This window comes from Pseudorca crassidens, chromosome 1 (assembly GCF_039906515.1).
Source record: "Pseudorca crassidens isolate mPseCra1 chromosome 1, mPseCra1.hap1, whole genome shotgun sequence".
Lineage (NCBI taxonomy): Eukaryota > Metazoa > Chordata > Mammalia > Artiodactyla > Delphinidae > Pseudorca > Pseudorca crassidens.
In genome coordinates, this window is record NC_090296.1 from 66,496,797 (window position 1) to 66,517,450 (window position 20,654).

At 38.8% G+C, this 20,654-nt stretch overlaps 1 protein-coding gene across 8 annotated transcripts in view; it reads right to left on the bottom strand.

The window, feature by feature from the left end:
- The window catches only part of AKAP6 (A-kinase anchoring protein 6), a 594,710-nt gene that overhangs the window by 374,343 nt on the left and 199,713 nt on the right, over window positions 1–20,654 (bottom strand). For 3 of the 8 annotated variants that reach the window (XM_067737971.1, XM_067737963.1, XM_067737899.1), the window contains exon 1: window positions 9,878–10,161. The exons of 2 other annotated variants lie outside the window; for them this stretch is intronic. The gene's annotated coding sequence lies outside the window, so the exon portion shown is untranslated. Of the gene's footprint in view, window positions 1–9,877; window positions 10,162–20,654 lie in introns of those variants that run through there. 3 more of the 8 variants (XM_067737915.1, XM_067737904.1, XM_067737926.1) reach the window with 1 other exon arrangement.

Consider the following 20,654-nt stretch of genomic DNA (forward strand, 5'->3'; position numbering starts at 1 on the left):
TGACTCAAGTACATACAGATACACATGCAGTTATATCTCTGGCTGCAAAGCTGCATGAGAGGAGGGAACAACCAGCTTTCTGGAACCCAATGACCTCCTGTTCTCCACCCACCCCTCTGCCCCCATCAAATGCTTATCTGTGGCCACGTTTCCAGCATTAGAGATAATACCACCTTGAACCCAGCTGCTGTTAAAAATAACACAGATCAAATCCTTTCCTTTCCACAAACCCAAAGAAGATTCAACATTTAAGGTGCAAAAGCCAAAAGCAGTAAAGATTTTAAAGGTTTTTTTTAAAAAATTTGTGCTAAGGCTTTTCTTACCACACTCTATCATCCTACAGAAACAGAAGAAACATACCATGGCTTGCTTACTAACCAAGGACTGGTGCTGCTACCTCCCTGACAGTCCACAAATTTTCAGTCGAAACCTGACGTTAGCAGAATACATTCAATTTGAATAAGACATTTAAATCAGGAGCATGCTCTTCGACCAAACTAGGAAGCAAAAAATGCAGCTACACACCCATCAAAACTGCCCACCTCTTTCTCCCTTCTCTTGTGATTGTCTCTCTTAAATAAAAGGACGGAAAAGCTGGAAATCAGCTGACTGTACTCACTGTAAATGCTTTTGTCCCTAAAGGTCTTTCAGGATTAAGTGCCTGGCTCCTCCTCCTCTCGCCCCCTCGGGTTCTCTTCTTGTAGCCAAACAAGATAAAGGCGGGTATCAGGGCTGCTTCATGCCAGCAGGACACTGGTGAGTCTGTAAGGCACCAGCTTCAAATGCCCTTAGTGGCCTAAATCTCTTGCAAAGAGAGGGCTACTACACTGTCCCTATTTGGAAGCTAATCTATAAGCTCCAGGCTTGTGAGGTTATAGGCTGGGCTTTTGCAGCGGTGATAAGTGAGTTGAGAAAAAGGAGACAGTTGCCAAAACAAGGATCACTATGGAAAAGAGTATTTGGGTAGACAGAGCACAGCCAGGCACGGTTCAGAAGAACCAAGACTGTATACCCCAAGATTGAGCAAATCCTAAAGCAGGATAAATTTTAAAGTGTATAAATAAATTAATAGTACTATAGTAACATAACCAGCTGACAAAGTCAATCTGAGCTAAATGCATTCAAGCCCTCTCTCTTTTCTTAGGAAGAAACTGTTCTTTCCAAACAAGAGCATCTTCACGTGTATAGTTTGAGAGGTAGTCTTATCATCATGTAACTCACCCCCAAACCTAAATACTTACTCTCAATCTTTCTGTGCTCTGCTTACTGCCCCCAAAATGAGAGACTAAAGCATAATTCAGGCCAAATTAACGAATCTGCTTGCTACAAAGGACATGTTACCAAACTGGGGTAGAGAAAATTAAGTTAGGCATCACTAAGTGTGCTTTTTTCTCTTGCTTCTTTTTTTTCTTTCATATTCTCATAATCATTCTTCACAGAACCTATTCAAAGAGACTGAATTTTGAAAGGGAAAGAAAAGTTCCAGGGGAATGTTTTGAATTTTGTCTCTGGCTAGCTCTCATGCTTTGACTGCATTAAGGAAAAATAAATGAACTCAAGAGGTGAACCCTATATCCGATTCCAGGACTCTAGAATCGGGCTCTACAAAAAAAACCCCACAAAAACAAGCTTAATAAATTGCTTAATTAAATGTCGCAGTCTACCCAGATGAATGAGGCTCTAATTCATCACCTAGTTTTAAATCTTGCTGTCTGTCTCACTCTCTGGCCTCTTGTGAGGTCAAGAGTTGGGAAACTTTAAATGGCTTTAAGCTTTTTAAGAGGAGAGCCGAAGAATTCCTACAAAATATTAAGTTAAATCTGTACTTAAGGGAAAAAAGAGTGAGTGTCTTTTGTAAGATGCTCTAAGGAAGTTTCCATAATCACCGATTCCTCCTTCTCCTTGGCCCTCTTCTCCTCCCAGCCCCACACCCTCCAGCACTCATCTGGAGTAACACTGATAAACGAGATCACTGTGGTAACCCCAGATTAGGCTCACTTTCTAATCCTCCTGCCGTAACAGAGCAGCCTGCAAGTGGATGTCAGTGAGAAGAAAAATCTCAAGCTTTAAGTGTACAGGCTTGGGGAGCAGGAAAGGGAGTGAACACAGCACGTAAATACAGGGGCCCAGACAGATTTCTACAATTTAAAAGACCCTGATGTTATCACTGATGTTCCCCCCAACACTTTTCCCCTTTACTATATCCTTTTGTATGGCTGTCCCCTCAGGCAAATGGCTGATTACATCTGGTTAATCACACAGAGACCATGCACCCTCTCCTGGGTCTCTCCTCAATCACTGCTAACTCCCTTGCCCAGAGCATAGGGTCTTCTGTCACCCATAACACACTTCATCAATCATCTTCCTTGCTCAAGCCGTCCGTCCTCCTACTACGCGCCCCCACCCTGCATTATTCAGATCCTTCTCCTGTGGCGTGGACACCCAGATTGACTCAGTTAGTCATCACACCTCCCATGTCTTCCTTCCACCACTACAGTGGTCAGCTGCTGTCACTCAGAGATTCATTTGGCTGCATCACCTCACTTGGGGTAGATTTGTAAAAATAATACATAATTTATACAGTTGTTACTTTTGTCAATGCTATTGATACAAAGAAAATGAAACAAGATTCATTTCAAATCAACTGACATTACTGAGAATCAACTATATATAAGGTATTATGTATATCTATGACTCATCAGATTTACTTTCAAGGAAATTATAATTTAATGGGGACAATTTCCCTCTGTCTACTCTCCCCTAACACACACACACACACACACACACACACACACACACACACACACATCTACTGATACCTATTACATAGGCAGGATGTGGGCAAAGCCCTGTGAGGCCCCAGTGGAATGGCATTAATCCGGGATGGAGGAAAGATAAGGAAGAACCTTTACTGAAGAAGGAAATATTTGAGATGAGCTTGTAAAAATGGCTATGATTGGGCTTCCCTGGTGGCGCAGTGGTTGAGAGTCCGCCTGCCGATGCAGGGGACACGGGTTCGTGCCCGGTCCAGGAAGATCCCACGTGCCGCGGAGCGGCTGGGCCCGTGAACCATGGCCGCTGAGCCTGCGCGTCCGGAGCCTGTGCTCCGCAACAGGAGAGGCCACAACAGTGAGAGGCCCGCGTACTGCCAAAAACAAAACAAAACAAAAAAATGGCTACGATTTAGATGGGCAGAAAGAGAAGGGAGATGGGGAAAGAATTCCAGGCTGGGAGAAATACATGGACAAAGATACCAAGAAGTTGGGAGAATCAGCAAATAATTCAGTGTTGAGAGGAATTGGGAGCTTGATGGGAACCGGGAACCGGAAACAGATAAGGCTATAAGGTAAATTGCAGCCATGTTATAAGAGGGCTTTGAACACCAAACTATGGAGGTTGGAATGAGTCTCACAGGGATCAGGAACTCTAAAAAGACTGCAAAAGAAGAGAAATAAAATTACAGTTGTTTGCTAGAATGAGACAGAAAAATCAATATACAAACTTTTATTTACCAAGAAAATGAAATGAGAAATCAGCATTATGAGAGAATCAACATCTTCTTTTCCAGGCAGACTTCATCAATATAAAATGTAAGGTTAAAAACTTCTTTATAGCCCATAAAAAAACAGGAAGAGAGACTGATTCAGATCTAGAAGTCTGACTTTTAGATCAGAGTGATTAAAGGAGTTCTGTGCTCTGTTCTACCTACTCCATTAAATATAAAAAGAGTTCTCCATTTTTAGCTCTCCATTAACCCTAGCATCATAGATTTGAAGTGGAAAAAATTTTAGGATCATTTTATGCAATGTTTTTTCTTATTCTAAAAAGTTTTAATTAATTAAAAAGTAATATATATTAATTCAAACATTGTAAAAATAGATAACACTGAAGTTAAAAGATCCTCCTCTATCCCAACATTCTCATCCCCAGTCAATAAGTGATAAGGGGCTATTTAGCTTTTGTGCCCTCAATATGTAAAGTAGAAAGGAAATGAGCCCTAAAAGAAAAGTTGTCTTTAAAGATTCTGAAGCCTAAATTCGTTGGTTATCTCTACTAAAGAAGCAATATAGAAGTGTTTGCTAATGCAGTGTTTATTTACCAGGTATTAATAGGTATTCTACAAAAAGTTGCCCCTCACAAATAAATTGAGAGTGCTAGGCAACTTCTGGGAAGAGACAGCCAACTGAATATATGTGTCTAATTTGGCTCCCTCCAGAAACCTCACTAACACTACTGCAGAGTAGTTTTAGTTTGAAATTTGTTTTTGTTTTTTTTTTAAGTATAAACACTCAAGAATGGGAGGAAAAATAGTAATATTTTTGGAAGCTGAAAATCAGATGAACGAGTGATAAATGCCTTAGCCAACCCAAGAAAACAAAATCCTAAACTAATGGCACAGAGAGCAAAGAACCAACCTGATTTTACTTCAGAATTCTTCAAGTATTTTGAAATTGCTGGAACAAGATACCTCTGGAACTGGAGATGGAAAAGTATGTAGTGAAAAATTAACTTTACCCAAAAAAAAGTCTGGCCTTTGTTCCAACTCCTAAGAGGTAACCTCTAAACTTTCAGAATTTCCTGAGTGATAGGATTATTTTTGTTGTTCATGGTGGGCCCCTCAGATGACACCTAATAGTCTATACTAACAAGGTGATGCATGATGGGGGCTAGCCAGACAGAAAGACCATTCATGTTATTAGAGGGTTGGGGCTTTGAGCAACCACATGGGCAAAGATTCAATCATTCATGTCTAAGTAATGAAGCCCCAATAAGAACTAGGACACTGAAGCTCAAGCAAACTTCCAAAGTTGGCAATACCCCATGAGTATTGTCACACACCAAGGGCAAGAGGTAGTGCATCCCTAAGGACATGGAAGCTTTGTGTTGGGAAACTTCTCAGTCCCAGATTCCACCCTATGTGTTTCTTCCTTTGGCTGGTTCTGATTTGTACCCTTTTGGTATAATAAAACTACAATTATAAGTATAGCACTTTCCTGAGCTCTGTGAGTTGATTTATCAAATTATCAAATCTGAAGGAATCTGTGAGAACCTCCAAATTTATCATTAGCTAGTCTCATGTGAGGACAGTCCTGGAGACCCCTGAACTTGAAGCTGGTGTCAGAAGTCTTGGGCAAACTAGACAGTCTTGGAGAACTGTACCCTTAACCTCAAGTTTGGCCTAACTCTGGGTAAAGGGGCAATGACACATTGAGAAGATTAATTCTAATTTAAAAATGTTTAGAAGCAGTTAGAATTCTAGGTCTTTCCTTATTCTGTGTTGCTGGGTAGGTGTACCCACTCCAATTCTAGAGCTTTATTCTCCAGAAAGAATCAATCAAAGGGTCTCTGGACTTAGGGACTCTGGGCAGTTGAGTATAGAGTTACCTTGAAAATAGGTGAATTAAGTTAACATAGGCATTCTGAGTGCTGAGACCACTCCCAGCCCCCTTCCACAACTTGACTCTCCTAAGCTTTTATCCTCCAGTTAGCAGACTAGAGACCACCCCCCCCCCCAAGAAGATCTGATCAGTCCAAGAAGACATGATACTGAAAATTGGCACATCCAGATCACCCTACAATGACATTCAGTCAATAGGCCTACCCACACACTCAGAGCATTCAATCAGCTTTCTAGTCTCCTACTCTTAAATATGATCAGGCAGTCAAGGATTAGCAGAGATTAAGGGAAAACTCTAATTTGGATAACAGGCCCAAAGGAAGCAAACAAAAAACCTCAACCTAGAGGAAAGATTATGCAAGGAGAAGATGATTTTGGTGAAAAAGAAAAATTATCAGAGATAAGCTATTGTATCCATGAAACAAGAACAGAATTTTATTTTTTAAAAGAAATATTTATAGAACAAAAAAAAATTTGGCAAAATAAAAACATGATTGCCAAAAGGGAAATCTCATTACAATGGCTGAAAATAAAGTTGAGGAAATCTCACAGAAAGTAAAGAAAAAGATAAATAGACAAAAATTAGGAGAGAAAGATAATTAGTGACCAATCCAGGAGGTCTAACACCTGAAGAACAGGAGTCCCTGAAGGCAAAAGGGAAGAGAAAGGAAAATATCATTAATAAAATCTTTTGAGAAGTGAAGGACGTGAGTCTCTACATTAAAAAGACCCATCTAGTGTATGAAAATAGACTCACACTAAGGCATTTTATTGAAATCCCAGAATATTAGGAAAATAAGATTTGGGTTAGAGTTAGAGGTATATACAAAGAATTATAAATTAGATTGCTTTGGATTTCTCAACAGCAACTGTGATACTGTGATTTATAATAAAAATATATATTTGGTCTTTGTCCCCATTTCTGGCACACAGTGCCTAAAGCTCTTGGAAAGTCCAAAGCACAAAAGCAATGAGAGCATCTTTTGTTATAGTATTTGTTCTTTTGTCCTCAGTTCCTGAAATAGCTCCAGAGCCATGATGGTGAAAGGAGTCTTGTTATTCTTATAAGTCCCTTTCAACCACACCTGAGTTTATGTTAATGAGGTGACTTTCAGAAGGGACGAGGGCTGATTGCCAGGGAAACCAACCATGATTAGGAGGTTGGAACTTTTGGTCCCACCCCCCAACCTCTGGGGAGAAGAGTGAGGCTGGAGGTTGAATCAGTCACCAATGCCAATGATTTAATTAATCATGCCTGTGCAATAAAGCCCCCATAAAAACCCAAAAGGACAGGCTGTGGAGAGCCACAAGATTGATGAACGAGAATGCATCCACATTCTGGGTAGGTGGTATGTCCCAAACTCCACAGACAGAAGCTTCTATGCTCGGGACCCTTCTGGACACTGCCCTATATACCTCTTTATCTGATTATTCATTCGTATCCTTTAATATCCTTTGTAACAAACTGGTAATCTAGTAAGTAACCTGTTCTCCTCAGTTCTGTGAGTAGCTCTAATAAATTAATCGAAACTGAGGAGGGGTCATGGGAACCTGAGGAGGGGGGTGATTTACAGCCAGTCAGTCATATCCACAGGAAACAATCTGGATTTGCAATTGGTACCTGAAGTGGGTAGGGAGAGGGGGGAAGTTCTGTGGGACTGAGCCCTTAACAGGTGGGATCTGACACTATTTTCAGGCAGACAGTTAAATTATAGGACACCAAGCTGGTATCACTGAGTCACTTGGTGTGGGGAAAACCATCACACATTTGGTGATCAGAAATGCCAAAAGTGAAGAAGAGTACTGAGAGCGGAAGAGACAGACAGGAGTGTGACCTTCCATAAGAGCAACACTGGAAGCTAAAAGACAATTGTTTTCCTCGAGAAGGAAAAAGAGGGGACTTCCCTGGCAGTCTTCCCACTGCAGAGGGCATGGGTTCGATCCCTGATGAAGGAAGTAAGATCCCTGCATGCCGCAAGGTATGGCCAAAAAAATTTTTTTTAATTTTTAAAAAGGAAGGAAAAAGAACTCTAGCATATAATTGTATACTGAGAATAATATAGTTTGATAAAAAATCAAATGTGAGGATAGAATAAGAGATTATTTTCCAGACATTTTCTCAAGAGATACCAGTCTCTTTGGTAGATACTCTACCAAAATAAAAGAGTAAACCAAGAAAGAGGAAGTCAGGAGACACAGCAAACAGGAGATCTAGCACCCCAGGGTGGTGAGGAAGAGAACTCTAAGGATGCCAGCCATATACCTGGGCAAGGAAGGCATCCAGCACAGATTGGAACAGGTCACATACCAAGAACAGATTTATTGATCTAGTGGAGAATTGGGGTTGAATTAAACACAGAAAACTAAGCAAATAACAACAATAAACTCTAGGAAAAAGTTAAAAGGTATACAAAAATAGAATAGGAATTATATTATTCTATGTGGTTTACCTAAAAATTACATTTACATATTCTTAATATAAACACTAAATGTTGGTATAATACAAATCACAACATAATTTTACAGGAAGAATTGGGGGGGTAAGAATTGTGTGTGTGCACACATGTGCACGTGTGCCCCTGTGAGAGAAAAGTAAGAGAGAGAGAGGGATGGGATCAGGGAACAAGCTAAATAAACTCCCATCTTTCATAGTGAGAAGTCAATAGATTAAAAAAATAGAAAAAATACTCAGGAGGTAGCCATACCATTCTGTTGTTTTAAGATGAAGGTAGTTACCAAAGAATCAGCTAACAGATGAAAAATGGTTGCCTCTGGAGAATGGGAAATGGAAAAGAAGGTCTAAGGGCTGCTGTTTGTCTAAAATCCCAAAACTACTTGACTCTCAACTATTTGTGTATAAACACATAACTTCAAAATATCTAGATTAAAAAATGAAAGTGTTTCTTAATTGCGGGACAGGGCTTTAATACTCTCTGATATATTGAGAATCTCCAAATAAGGGGTAGGAATATTTGGTGCCTTAGTTCCCAAACTTATTTGACTATGAAAATGATTATTTTTGTTTTGTTTTGTTTTGGGTAGAGAATGTCACCAGACTGGATGGGGAACTCAGTTAAAATGCTAAATTTAAACTTGTACCTACCCACTTGTTTAAACACTATATTTTTAAATACAAAATGCTTACTGTGATTCAGTTCAATAATAAGGTTGTATTTGTGTCAGTCCAATAATTCCTTTAAGAAATAAGTCTTCCTATGAACTAAATCTGATATCATGATGAAAGCCACAGGTGATTAAGTGACCGAGTTTACAGGTTATTTCGTTATTTGTCCCATGAGTAGATTTGTTCTGGAGTGAATAACTTTTATTTCTGAAGACAACTGAATCAGACTGAAATACAAAATAATGAACTTAAGCCAAATCTTTCAACTAATATTACATTTGTTTGTGCTACTCATGCTGCAACTTGAGAACACTTCAAATAACTACCCACACTGCTGTTCTTTCATAAACAGAAAGCATTTTACGGGTGATGAACCCTCATAAAGACCAGGATTTTCAAAAGCATTATTTCCTATCCACTGTTATTTCCTACTCACCCTAACCTCCCAGACATGCAAAAAAAGATTTTCTTTAGAAGATTCTGATGTCAGATTTAAAAATACTAATGGAGACAGCAAAGGCTCTTAATATCCAAAGGTCTGATGTGATCAGAGATCCTCCCTCTGAATGCTCTTTACTACAGAAAGAATAATGAAAGGTCTGGTACTATATTTACTTTTCAAATAAACAATTTCAGCAAGGTAGAATCTATTTATTTCAAATATTTTACAATCATTTTGCTTTAAAATTTTTGTATCAAGTTCATTAGATACTGTCAAGCGTTTTTGCCCATCTACTCATCTAACTTGAAGGTGGGTGTCTGATAAAGTATGATTTGCTCCAACATGAATTGGTGTTTTAAAAAATAATTCCTATAAAAAATAAAAATTCTACATCATGGATCTTCAAGGAAAAATAAAATATATATTTTCTAATGAAAAGCAGATACATAGTACAAGCCCATATTTATTTAGTGTTCTGTATGTGCTGGTAGACAATAAAAGCATGGGGCATGAACTAGCTTAGCATAAATTCACATTCATTTAATTTTTGTCTTTTTCTTAATAAATTATTGATTCTCTTGCCTAAGAAAATAAATAGCAATAATAGAAAGTGCTGAGTAAGAGCTAATGACTTAAAAGCCTCTAAAAGCCTAAAAAGAACCTAGCAGATCCTTCACCAACCCTAAAAATTGTTAGATTGAATATTACCAGATGCTTTGACAGATCTTCCTTTCAGCATATGGAAAAAAATATTTTATTTTTTTAATTTAGGTGGCTCCTCTAAATCATAGGGGTAAAAGGGACAAAATGATGAATACTATAACAGATCAACCCATACTCTCTCCCCTCTGTAAGACAGCTAAAGCTTAAGTTGAAATCAAAAACCCTCCAGCCATTAGATTTTATCACTTACCACCAACCAAGTCTAGCTGTGGTGTGGGAAGGGAGCAGCAGTTTCCCAGAGAGGTCATCATTTCTGAGGCTTTCACTTCTTGCTCTCCTTAGGTAAGTCTTGGATAAGACTTTATCATCAAGCACATGAGCACCTGGCAGTCATCCAAGAGTGATTCAGATGCATTAAAACTGACTAAGATTTTTATTTTAATTTTTCATATCTTCCTTATCAATAGTTAAAATTGATATGATACTCAGAAACAGTAGTTCCTTCTCCAATAGTCTCAGAAAAGCATCTGTTTATAATTTTTCAGTTAATGCTTCACAATCATATCATACATCACATGACACAGCTATTTTGGGTCTTACTTAGTCATTTGCAGCCAAATACAAAAGAACCTCAGACAACTTCTGCTTGTCATAGCTTCTATTCATTGTGCCCTTTGCCCTGATCCTCTCATTGTTAATAGTTCCATAAGATTCCTTGATCTGGATATTAAACGTCTTTTGAATGAATTTCTTCAACAAGAAATGTTACTTCATATGATTGAAAATGAACAAGCGAGAATATTTCTTCAATATGTAGCCGACAATTTTTAAAATAAGAGTATTTGGAACGACCCTTTAATTAAACTGGAGTCTACAAGGTGAGAGTTTTGTTTCATTTTTTAAATAATGTAACACAAGCAGCTGAGAGAATATGGTTTTTCTTTGCTTCCACCATAATGCTCAAAATAACATGAAGAAAACAGATTTAGACGGCTTTATAAGGAAGCAGAGGAATATAATGGCCTGACAGTTTTATGTATACCACAGTTTCAAGAAAAAAGGAATTTAATGAGCATCTCACTTTGACACTTTCCTGGTGCTATGGAAAACAAGTGAGTCAACACTTGTTTACCATCCACCTTCCAGGAACTTCAGGTCCAGGAAAGGAAGAACTAGCAGGGCTTCCCTGGTGGCGCAGTGGTTGAGAGTCTGCCTGCCAATGCAGGGGACACGGGTTCGTGTCCCAGTCCGGGAAGATCCCACATGTCGTGGAGTGGCTAGGCCCATGAGCCATGGCCACTAAGCCTGCGTGTCCGGAGCCTGTGCTCTGCAACGGGAGAGGCCACAACAGTGAGAGGCCTGCGTACCGCAAAAAAAAAAAAAAAAAAAAAAAAGGAAGAACTAGCAGCTTCTGTGTGTACTTACTTCTCAACTGAACTATAAAGAGAAATAGGTTGGAGAAAAACTGATCTTGAACATAAAGAATAAGTCTGTACTTTTTTTTCCTTTTTTTACCAGCTTTATTGAGATATAATTGATATATAAAATTGTGCACAATTAAGTGCATGTGATGATTTGATACACACAAATATTGCAAAATGATTACCACATAAGGTTAGTTACATCCATCAACTCACATAATTATGATTTTGTGTGTCTGTGGTGAGATCACTTAAGATATAGTATTATTAACTATAGTCACAAGGCTGTCCAATAGATTCCCAGGACCTAATCATCTTATAACTGGAAGATTTTCTCTCTAACAACCACCATTCTACTTCCCATTTCTATGAGCTTGGCTTTATTTTAGATTCCACATACAAATAAAATTATACAGTATTTGCCTTTCCCTGTCTGACTTTTATCACTTAGCCCTCAGGTCCATCCATGTCACAAATGGCAGTATTTCCTTTTTCATGGAATATATATATATATATATATATATCACCTTTTATTTACCCATTTGTCTGTTGATAAACACAGATTTTTCTCATATCCTGGCTATTGTGAACAGTGTTTCAATAAACATGGGGGTACAGATATCTCTTCCAGATTGTGATTTCATTTTCTTTAGATATATACCCAGAAGCAGGATTGCTGGATCATATGGTAGTTCTATTTTTAATTTTTTGAGGAACCTTCATACTGTTTTCCATAGTAGCTACATCAATTTATATTCCCATCAACAGTGCACAAGAGTTCCCTTTTCTCCACATCCTTACCAGCACCTGTTGCCACTTGTCTCTTTGAGAATAGTTATTCTAATAAGTGTGAAGTGATACCTCACTGTGGTTCTGATTTGTATTTCCCTGATGATTAGTAACATTGAGCAACTTTTCTTGTACCCGTTGGCCATTTGTATATCTCTTCGGAAAAATTTCTATTCAGGTCCTCTGCCCATTTTTTAAATTGGACTATTTGCAGGGGGTGGGTTGTTATCAAGTTGTATAAGTTTCTTACATATTTTGGATGTTAACTCCTTATCTAATATATGGTTTGCAAATATTTTCTCCCATTCCATACACTGCAAAAACTCTCTTCCCAATTGAGTATTCCTGGCTCCTTTGTCAAATATGAGTTGACCATATATGCATGGTTTTATTTGTAAGCTGTATGCTCTATTCCATTGGTCTATGTGTCTGTTTTTATGCCAGTACCATGCTGTTTTGATTACTATATCTTTGTAGTATAGTTTGAAATGAGGACCTGTGATGCCTCCAGCTTTTTTGTTCTTTCTCAAGATTGCTTTGACTATTCAGAGCCTTTTGTGGTTCCATACAAATTTTAGGATAGTTTTTTTTTCTATTTTTGTGAAAAATACCATTGGAATTTTAATAGAGATCACATTAAATCTATATATGGCTTTGAGTAATATGGACATTTTAATAATATTAGAGAGATGGCCAAGATGGTAGAGTAAGAAGACCCTGAACTCACCTCCTTCCACAGACACACCAAAATCACAGCTACTTATAAAGCAACTATGAGAACAACCTGAAGACTAGCAGAAAAGATCTTCTACAACCAAAGACATAAAGAAGAAACCATAAGATGGGTAGCAGACACAGTATAGCCAGGACTCAGATACCTGGGTCAGCTACCCACAAATGGGAGGAACATCATAATTGCAGAGACCCCCAGTGAGTCCCCATGCAGAGGCCCAAACCTCACATCAGGCTCCCCAAGCCAGGGCTCCTGCACTGGGAAGACAAAGCCAGGACATCTAGCTTTGAAAACCAGTGGGAATTGTTTTGGGAAAGCAAGAGGGCTACAGGAAACAAAGACTCCACTCTTAAAGGGCACACACAATACCTCACATGCTCTGAGTCCCATCACAGAGGCAACAGTTTGAAAAGAGTCTGGGTCAATCCATTTGCTGATCTTGGAGAGCCCTCTGGAGAGGCAGGAGGCAACTGGGACTCCCCGCTTAAGACAGAGACACTTAGAGCAGCCATTCTGGGGAGTCTGTTCTACCACAATAACACCAGCACTGGCAAGTGCCATTTTGGAATCCTCTCTCTAGTCTATAGCACCAGGGACATAACTCAACTCACCAGTGGACTAGCACCAGCCCCAATCTTGGCCCCCCTCCAAGGTTGTCCAGACAGCCACATGGGGGCTCAAGTCTGACCTCCAGTGAGCAAGCACCAGCCCCTAGACCCCAAGGCCATGCATATAGCTGCAGCAGGACCTAGCCCCACCCTCCAGGAGGCCAACACCAGGTCCTAGTCCCTCTGGGCTGCACAGACAGCCACAGGGGGACCCAGCCCCACCCACCCCCAAGCCACACAGCCCACTGCAAAGGACGCCTACCCTGAAGCCACCACATGAAGCATGACCTTGCAGCCAATCAGTCCAGGGGAGAGATTGGCGTACCAGTGCACCCACAGTAATCAGCCCCAACACAATAGAAAGGCAAACTCATCCCACATTGAGGGCAACACTATAGTGTATAGCTCTGGTGACCAGAGGGGAGTGCTTCTGGGCCCCATAGGACATCTCCTACTAGAGGCCACTTCTCCAAGATTGAGAAATGTAACCAACTTACCTAACACATTGAAATAAACACAGAGAACTGAGCAAAATGAGGAGACAGAGGACTATGTTCCAAACAAAGGAGACATAACCACAGAAAAAGAACTAAACAAAGTGGAGATAAGCAATCTATCCAATAAAGTGTGCAAGGTAATGATCATATAAAGATGCTTTCCAAACTTGGGAGAAGAATAGATGAACAAGTGAGAATTTCAACAAAGAGTTAGAAAATATAAAGAACAGTGCTGAAGAATACAATAACTGAAATAAAAATATACACTAAAAGAAATCAACAATAGATTAGATGATAAAGAGGAACAGATCAGCAATCTGGAAGACAGGATAGTGGAAACCACCCAAGCTGAACAGAAAAATGCAAAAGGAATTTCAAAAAATGAGGATAGTTTAAGAGACCTCTGGGACAGCATCAAACATACTAACATTCATATCATAGGGGTCCCAGAAGGAGAACAGAGAAAGAAAGGGGCAGAGAACTTCTTTGAAGAAATAGCTGAAAACTTCCCTAACCTGGGAAGGAAAACAGACATCCAGGTCCAGGAAGCATACAGAGTCCCAAACAAGATCAACCCAAAGAGGTCCACACCAAGACACATTCTAATTAAAATGGCAAAAATTAAAGATAAAGAAAGAATCTTGAAAGCAGCAAGAGAAATGCAACTAGCTATACACAATGAAACTTCCATAATATTATCAGCTGGCTTTTCAGCAGAAACTTGCAGGCCAGAGGGAGTGGTACAATATATTCAAAATGAAAGGAAAAAACCTAAAACCTACCTGGCAAGCTTATCATTCAGATTTGAAGAAAATATAAAGAGTTTTACAGAAAAGCAAAAGCTAAAAGAGTTTAGCACCACTAACCTGGCTTTACAAGAAATGTTAAAGGGACTTCTCTAAATGGAAAAGAAAAGAATATTGTGAAAGGAAAAATCTCACTGGTAAAGGCAAACATACAGTAAAAGTACTAGATCAACCAGTTATAAAGCTAGTAGAAAGGTTAAAACACAAAAATAGTAAAATCACTATATCCACAGTAAGTAGCTAAGGCATACACACAACAAAAAGACATAAAATATGATGTCAAAAACATTAAACATGGAGATGGTAGTAAAACTGTAAGGTGGTTAGAATGTGTTCAAACTTAAAAGATCATCAATTTTAAATAATCATATATATGAACCTCATGGTAACCACAAACCAAAAACCTATAATACACACACACACACACACACACACACACACACACATACACAACACAAAAGAGAAAGGAATCCAAGCATACCATTAAGACATCAAATCACAAGGGAAGACACCAAAAGAAGAAGAAAGGAACAAAAAGAACTACAAAAACAACCAGAAATCAATTAATAAAATAACAGGAAGCACATAATCATCAATAGTTACTTTAAATGTAAATGACAGAGTGGCTGAATGGATAAAAAAACAAAACCCATATATATGTTGCCTATAAAAGACTCACTTCAGATCTAAAGAAACACACAGACTGAAAGTGAGGGGATGGAAAAGGTAATCCATGCAAATGGAAAGGAATAGAAAGCTGGGGTAACAATACATATATAAGACAAAATAGACTTTAAAACAAAGTCTAAGACTTTGTAAAAAGAGACAAAGAAAGACATTACATAATAATAAAGGAATCAAACAACAGGAAGATATAGCAATTATAAATATATATGCACCCAACATAGTACCTAAATACATAAAGCAAATATTCACAACATAAAGGGAGACATTGACAGTAATACAATGATAGTAGGGGACTTTAACACCCCACTTAAATTGATGGACAAATCATCCAGATAGAAAATCAATAAGGAAACACTAGCCTTAAATGACACATTAGACCGGATGTAATTAATAAATATATACAGAACACTTTATCCAAAACAGCAAAATACACATTCTTTTCAAATAACATGCTAGGCCACAAAACAAGTCTCAGTAAGTTTAAGAAGATTGAAATCATATCAAGCATTTTTTCCAACCACGATAATATGAGACTAGAAATGAACTGGAAGAAAAGACTGCAAAACCAGAAACAAGTGGAGGCTAAAGAACATGCTACTAAACAACCAATGGAAATCGAAGAAGAAAATCAAAAAATACCTGGAGAAAAGTCAAAATGGAAACACAACAACCCAAAATCTTGGGACTCAGCAAAAGCTAAGAGGGAAGTTTATAACAACACAAGCCTACATCAGGAAACAAGAAAAATCTCAAATAAAAAATCTAACCTTACACCTAAAGGAATTAGAAAAAGAATAAAGAAAACCCAGAGTTAGTAGATGGAAAGAAATAATAAAGATAGTGGAAATGAATAAAATAGAAACTAAAAAAAACAATAGAAAAGACCAATGAAACTAAGATCTGATTCTATGAAAGGATAAACAAAATTGATAAACCTTTAGCCAGACATGCTACTGATGTCACACTTTACATCTTTTTATGTTGTACATCCATTACCAAATTATTGTAGCTATAGTTATCTTTAATGTTATTGTTTTTTAACTTTTATACTAGAGACATAAAAGTGTTTCACACACCACCATCACATTAATAGGGTATTCTGAATTTGACTATATATTTAACTTCATCAGTGAGTTTTATACATTTTCATGTTGCTATTTAGTGCCCTTTCATTTCAGCTTGAAGAACTCCCTTTAGCATCTCTTGTAAGCAGGTCTAGTGGTGATGAACTCCCTTAGCTTTTGATTGTTGAGGAATGTCTTTATTTCTCCTTCATTTCTGAAGGACAGTTTTTGCCTACAAGGCAAAAGGGATATAGTATTCTTGGTTGGCAGGATTTTTTTCTTTTAGCACTTTGAATATATCATCTCACTCACTCCTGAAATGCACAGTACTGCAGAGAAATCCACTGATAACCTTATGGGGTTTCCCTTGTATGTGACAAGTCATTTTTCTCTTGCTGCTTTCAAAATCCTCTCCTTTCTTTGACTTTTAACATTGAATTGTAATGTGTCTCAAAGTAATCTTTGGGTGGATCTCATCTGGGATCCTTGGAGCTTCCCGTAACTGAGTGTTCATATCTTTCCTAAGATTTGGAAAATTTTCAGCTATTATGTCTTTCTTTAATTTTTCTGACCTTTCTCCCTTTTTCTTCTGGGACTCCCATGATGAGAATGTTCATTCGTTTGATGATGTCCATAATTCAGGTAGATTTTCTTCAGCCTTTTTCATCTTTTCTCCTTTTTGTTCCTCTAACTGGCTAATTTTTTTGAGGTTAATTTGTGCTTTTATTTGCTAGTATAACTTAACTACAATGACCTGAAAACTTTTTTGATATAAAAAATACATTTTATATCACAGTCCAACAAACACACACTTATCTAATATGTATACATATATAAGTGAAACAAAAGTTTTCTAACTGGCTAATTTTAAATGACCTGTCTTCTAGTTCACTGATTCTTTCTTCTGCACAATCAAGTCTGCTGCTGAAGCTCTCACTGAATTTTTCAGTTCTGTCATTGCATTGTTCAGCTCTAGGATTCCTGTTTCATTCTTTTCTATGGTTTCTATTTCTTTATTAAGCTCATTTTGTTCATGCATTGTTTTCCTGAGATTGTTTAGTTGTCTATTTGTGTTCTCCTGCATTTCATTGTTTTTTAAGATGATTATTTTCAATTATTTGTCAGGCAAATTATAGATCTTCATTTCTCTGTGGTTGGAGCTTTTTTGGTTTCCTTTGGTGGTGTCATATTGCCTGACTCTTCATGATCCATGTGGCTTTGCATTGTTTTTTGTGCATTTAAAGGAGTGAACACCTCTTCCAGGTTTTACAGACTGGTTTCAGCAAGAAAATACCTTCTCCTGTCTGTTCCTTGGGTTGATGGGATTACCTATAGAACCACAGTTATGCTGGGTTGGAGCTGGTTATGAGGTTGTTGCTGGGTATGCGGTGAGATCTTTGGTTGGCAGGCTTGTTATCAGGGTCTCAGGTGGGTATGGATCATGCCTGGTGCCCAGGTGGTTAGAACTGCCTCTAGTACCTTATTCAGTAAGGTGGTGCTGGGATAAGTGTCCACTTCAGGGTCCACAGTGGGGTCTTCAGACAGTGGATCTATTACCAGATGTGTGGCAGGTGTAGTGTCCGGGACGATTGCTGCCTGGTCACTGGATGGGTCCCTGTGTGGGCAAGACTGACCCTGGACCATGGCTGAGAGAGGCTGAAAGCAAGCCCCAGGACTGTTTCAGTTTTCACAGCCAAGACTGAAGTCTGCAGACCTGCCTCTGGAGGCATGGATCAGTGGGTCTCCCACCAGGTCCCTGAGCAGGCTTGACTGGTCCCTGACTGTGACTAGAGGGGCTAAAGCCAAGTGTAGGGCCTTTCAGGATCTCCTGAAGCACAGACATGTCTCCCACCTGGTCCCTGTGCCAGCTTAACTGCTCATGGACTGTGGCTGGGAGGGCCTGGAACCAAGTATAGGGCCCTTTCAGGATCTCCAAGAGTTCAGACAGAAGTGTCTGCTGCCTGGTCTCTGTGCCAACAAAACTGCTAGCAGACTGAGGCTGTGAAGGGACTGGAGTAAAGGGCCCTTTCAGGATCTCTGAGGGCACAGATGGGAGTGTCTCCTGCTAGGACCCTACAGCCTCAGGACTGTTGGCAGACTGGCAGACTGTGGCTGTGAGGAAGCTAAAGCCACATATAAGGCCCTTTCAGGTTCTCCTGGGATGCAGATGAGAGTTTCTCCTGCCTGGTCCCTATGCCAACAGGCCTGCTCATGGATTGTGGCTGGCAAGGGACTAATGCCTAGTCTAAAGCCCTTTCAGGATCTTCAGGGCACAGATGAGAGTATCTTCTACCTGGTCACGTCTCTGTACTTTTTTTTTTTTTAACATCTTTATTGGAATATAATTTGCTTTACAGTGTTGTGTTAGTTTCTGCTGTATAACAAAGTGAATCAGCTATATGCATACATATATCCCCATATCCCCTCCCTCTTGCATCTCTCCCCTATACTTTTTTTTTTTTTTTTTTTTTTTTGCGGTATGCGGGCCTCTCACTGCTGTGGCCTCTCCCGTTGTGGAGCACAGGCTCCGGACGTGCAGGCTCAGTGGCCATGGCTCACGGGCCCAGCCGCTCCACAGCATGTGGGATCTTCCCAGACTGGGGCACGAACCCGTGTCCCCTGCATTGGCAGGCGGACTCTCAACCACTGCGCCACCAGGGAAGCCCCCACTATACTTTTAAACTAAGTTTCTGAGTCTATAGTACAAAAAAAAAAAAAAGCTATCTGACTATCATTACCAGGGTTCTTATAACCTTTTACATTTACACTTATATATTTAACCTTCTTTTAATATAACAAGATTTATATATATATATTTAAATATAACAAGGTTTATATTATAACATGATCTCTGTGATCATGCATACTTTTACCATGAAATTTAAAATAATTATCTTTATGAGGGCAGAACATTTTAAAATAGCATCTTGGGACCACACTATGCAGCAGTCATTTGAATTAAATAACACTGTTTTTTATTATTCTAAAAGTAATCAAAAGTCTTAAAATAACAATGGTAATTCTTAAACACTTGAGTATCTGCTCAGTTAAGGCACTGCGGTAAGCACATGTGCAAAAAAATCACCCTAAAAACCTTAGGAAATGCATGTGTATTGCATACAATAACACTGTAGGATGACATCATCCGATGGCTAATAGAGTCTTCTACACCCACATATTGCATTACACCTCCCAAAGAATTCAACATCATGCAGATTGAACCCCTTTGTCTTCTTGTCGTTATTTCTTTTTCAGTAACACCAGATATTTCTGTGTCCATGAAATATTTACAGAGAAAAATATCTTAAAATCTCATTCTTAGGGTGTAATTGGATCAATTACCTCCATTCAAAATTCAACTGGGGAGAGGGGTTAAAAATACATAAAATAATTACTTCTTCTTCAAACTCAACATAATCCAAATTTAATTATCTGAACAGAGGCAAGTTTAACGTAGTGAGTGGATTAGTCTGGTAAATTATTCAAGGTCATCTGCTCCCTAGAGTAAGATTAATTAGAGACCTAAACTACCAGAAGTTCAGTTTGTCACTCTCATTTGTAACTTGGCTATAAAGTAAAAGGCCTTCAAATTTTTCCTCAATGCTTTGTGTCATCTTCATAAACAATGCCTAGAGAATAAGGATAAAATATATCAATATATTCATTCAGCTGCAAAATTTGACAAGGTAAGCTCTGACAGCCAGCAGAACAAATGTTCTGAACAGAAGACATAGAGATTCTATATGAACATAGATAGTGACCAGAGCATGATTTCCCAAAACATGGTCTACATAATACTGGTCCTGTAAAGTCCTTGTAAGAAAGGGTTCAGAGGTTGAATACATCTGGGAAACACTGTTTACACATTTCCCCTAGGGGAGATACACAGCACACGTTAGCTCCTGGGAGTCTTCGGAAAGAAACTTAATTTTGTTTAATCCAGTATTTTCCAAACATTTTTCTGCATTAACAGAACTTGTGCTCCTTGGGACACACTTTGGGGGACACTACTCTGGAAAACTTCAAGTATTCTTTGTATACAAAGAGTGTGGATTCCAGACCTCGTGTAGTCAAAAGCAAGAAGCCTTTTGTCTTTTGACTTCAGCAGTCCCTTCCTCTGTCTGCCCAGCCTGACACAACTGCAATCTACCAGTATTAAAAGAAGAAAAGACTACAAGTCCTGCTTAGTTTTCTATTTTATTTACCTTTTAATTTCAACTCTGAATCTCCCATTCTGCATTTGATAGGTGTATGTCTCTTTTGATATTTTCTTAGTTTCAGACTGGGACCCTTAATCTGACATTCTAGATTCTGGTTAGCCAAATCTATGACTAACTTCTGGCGTTTTTTTATGCTCAGTGTCTAGCTTTCCCTTTGATCCTCTGCAGATACCTGTCAATTTAGGTTTCTACTTTGGACTCA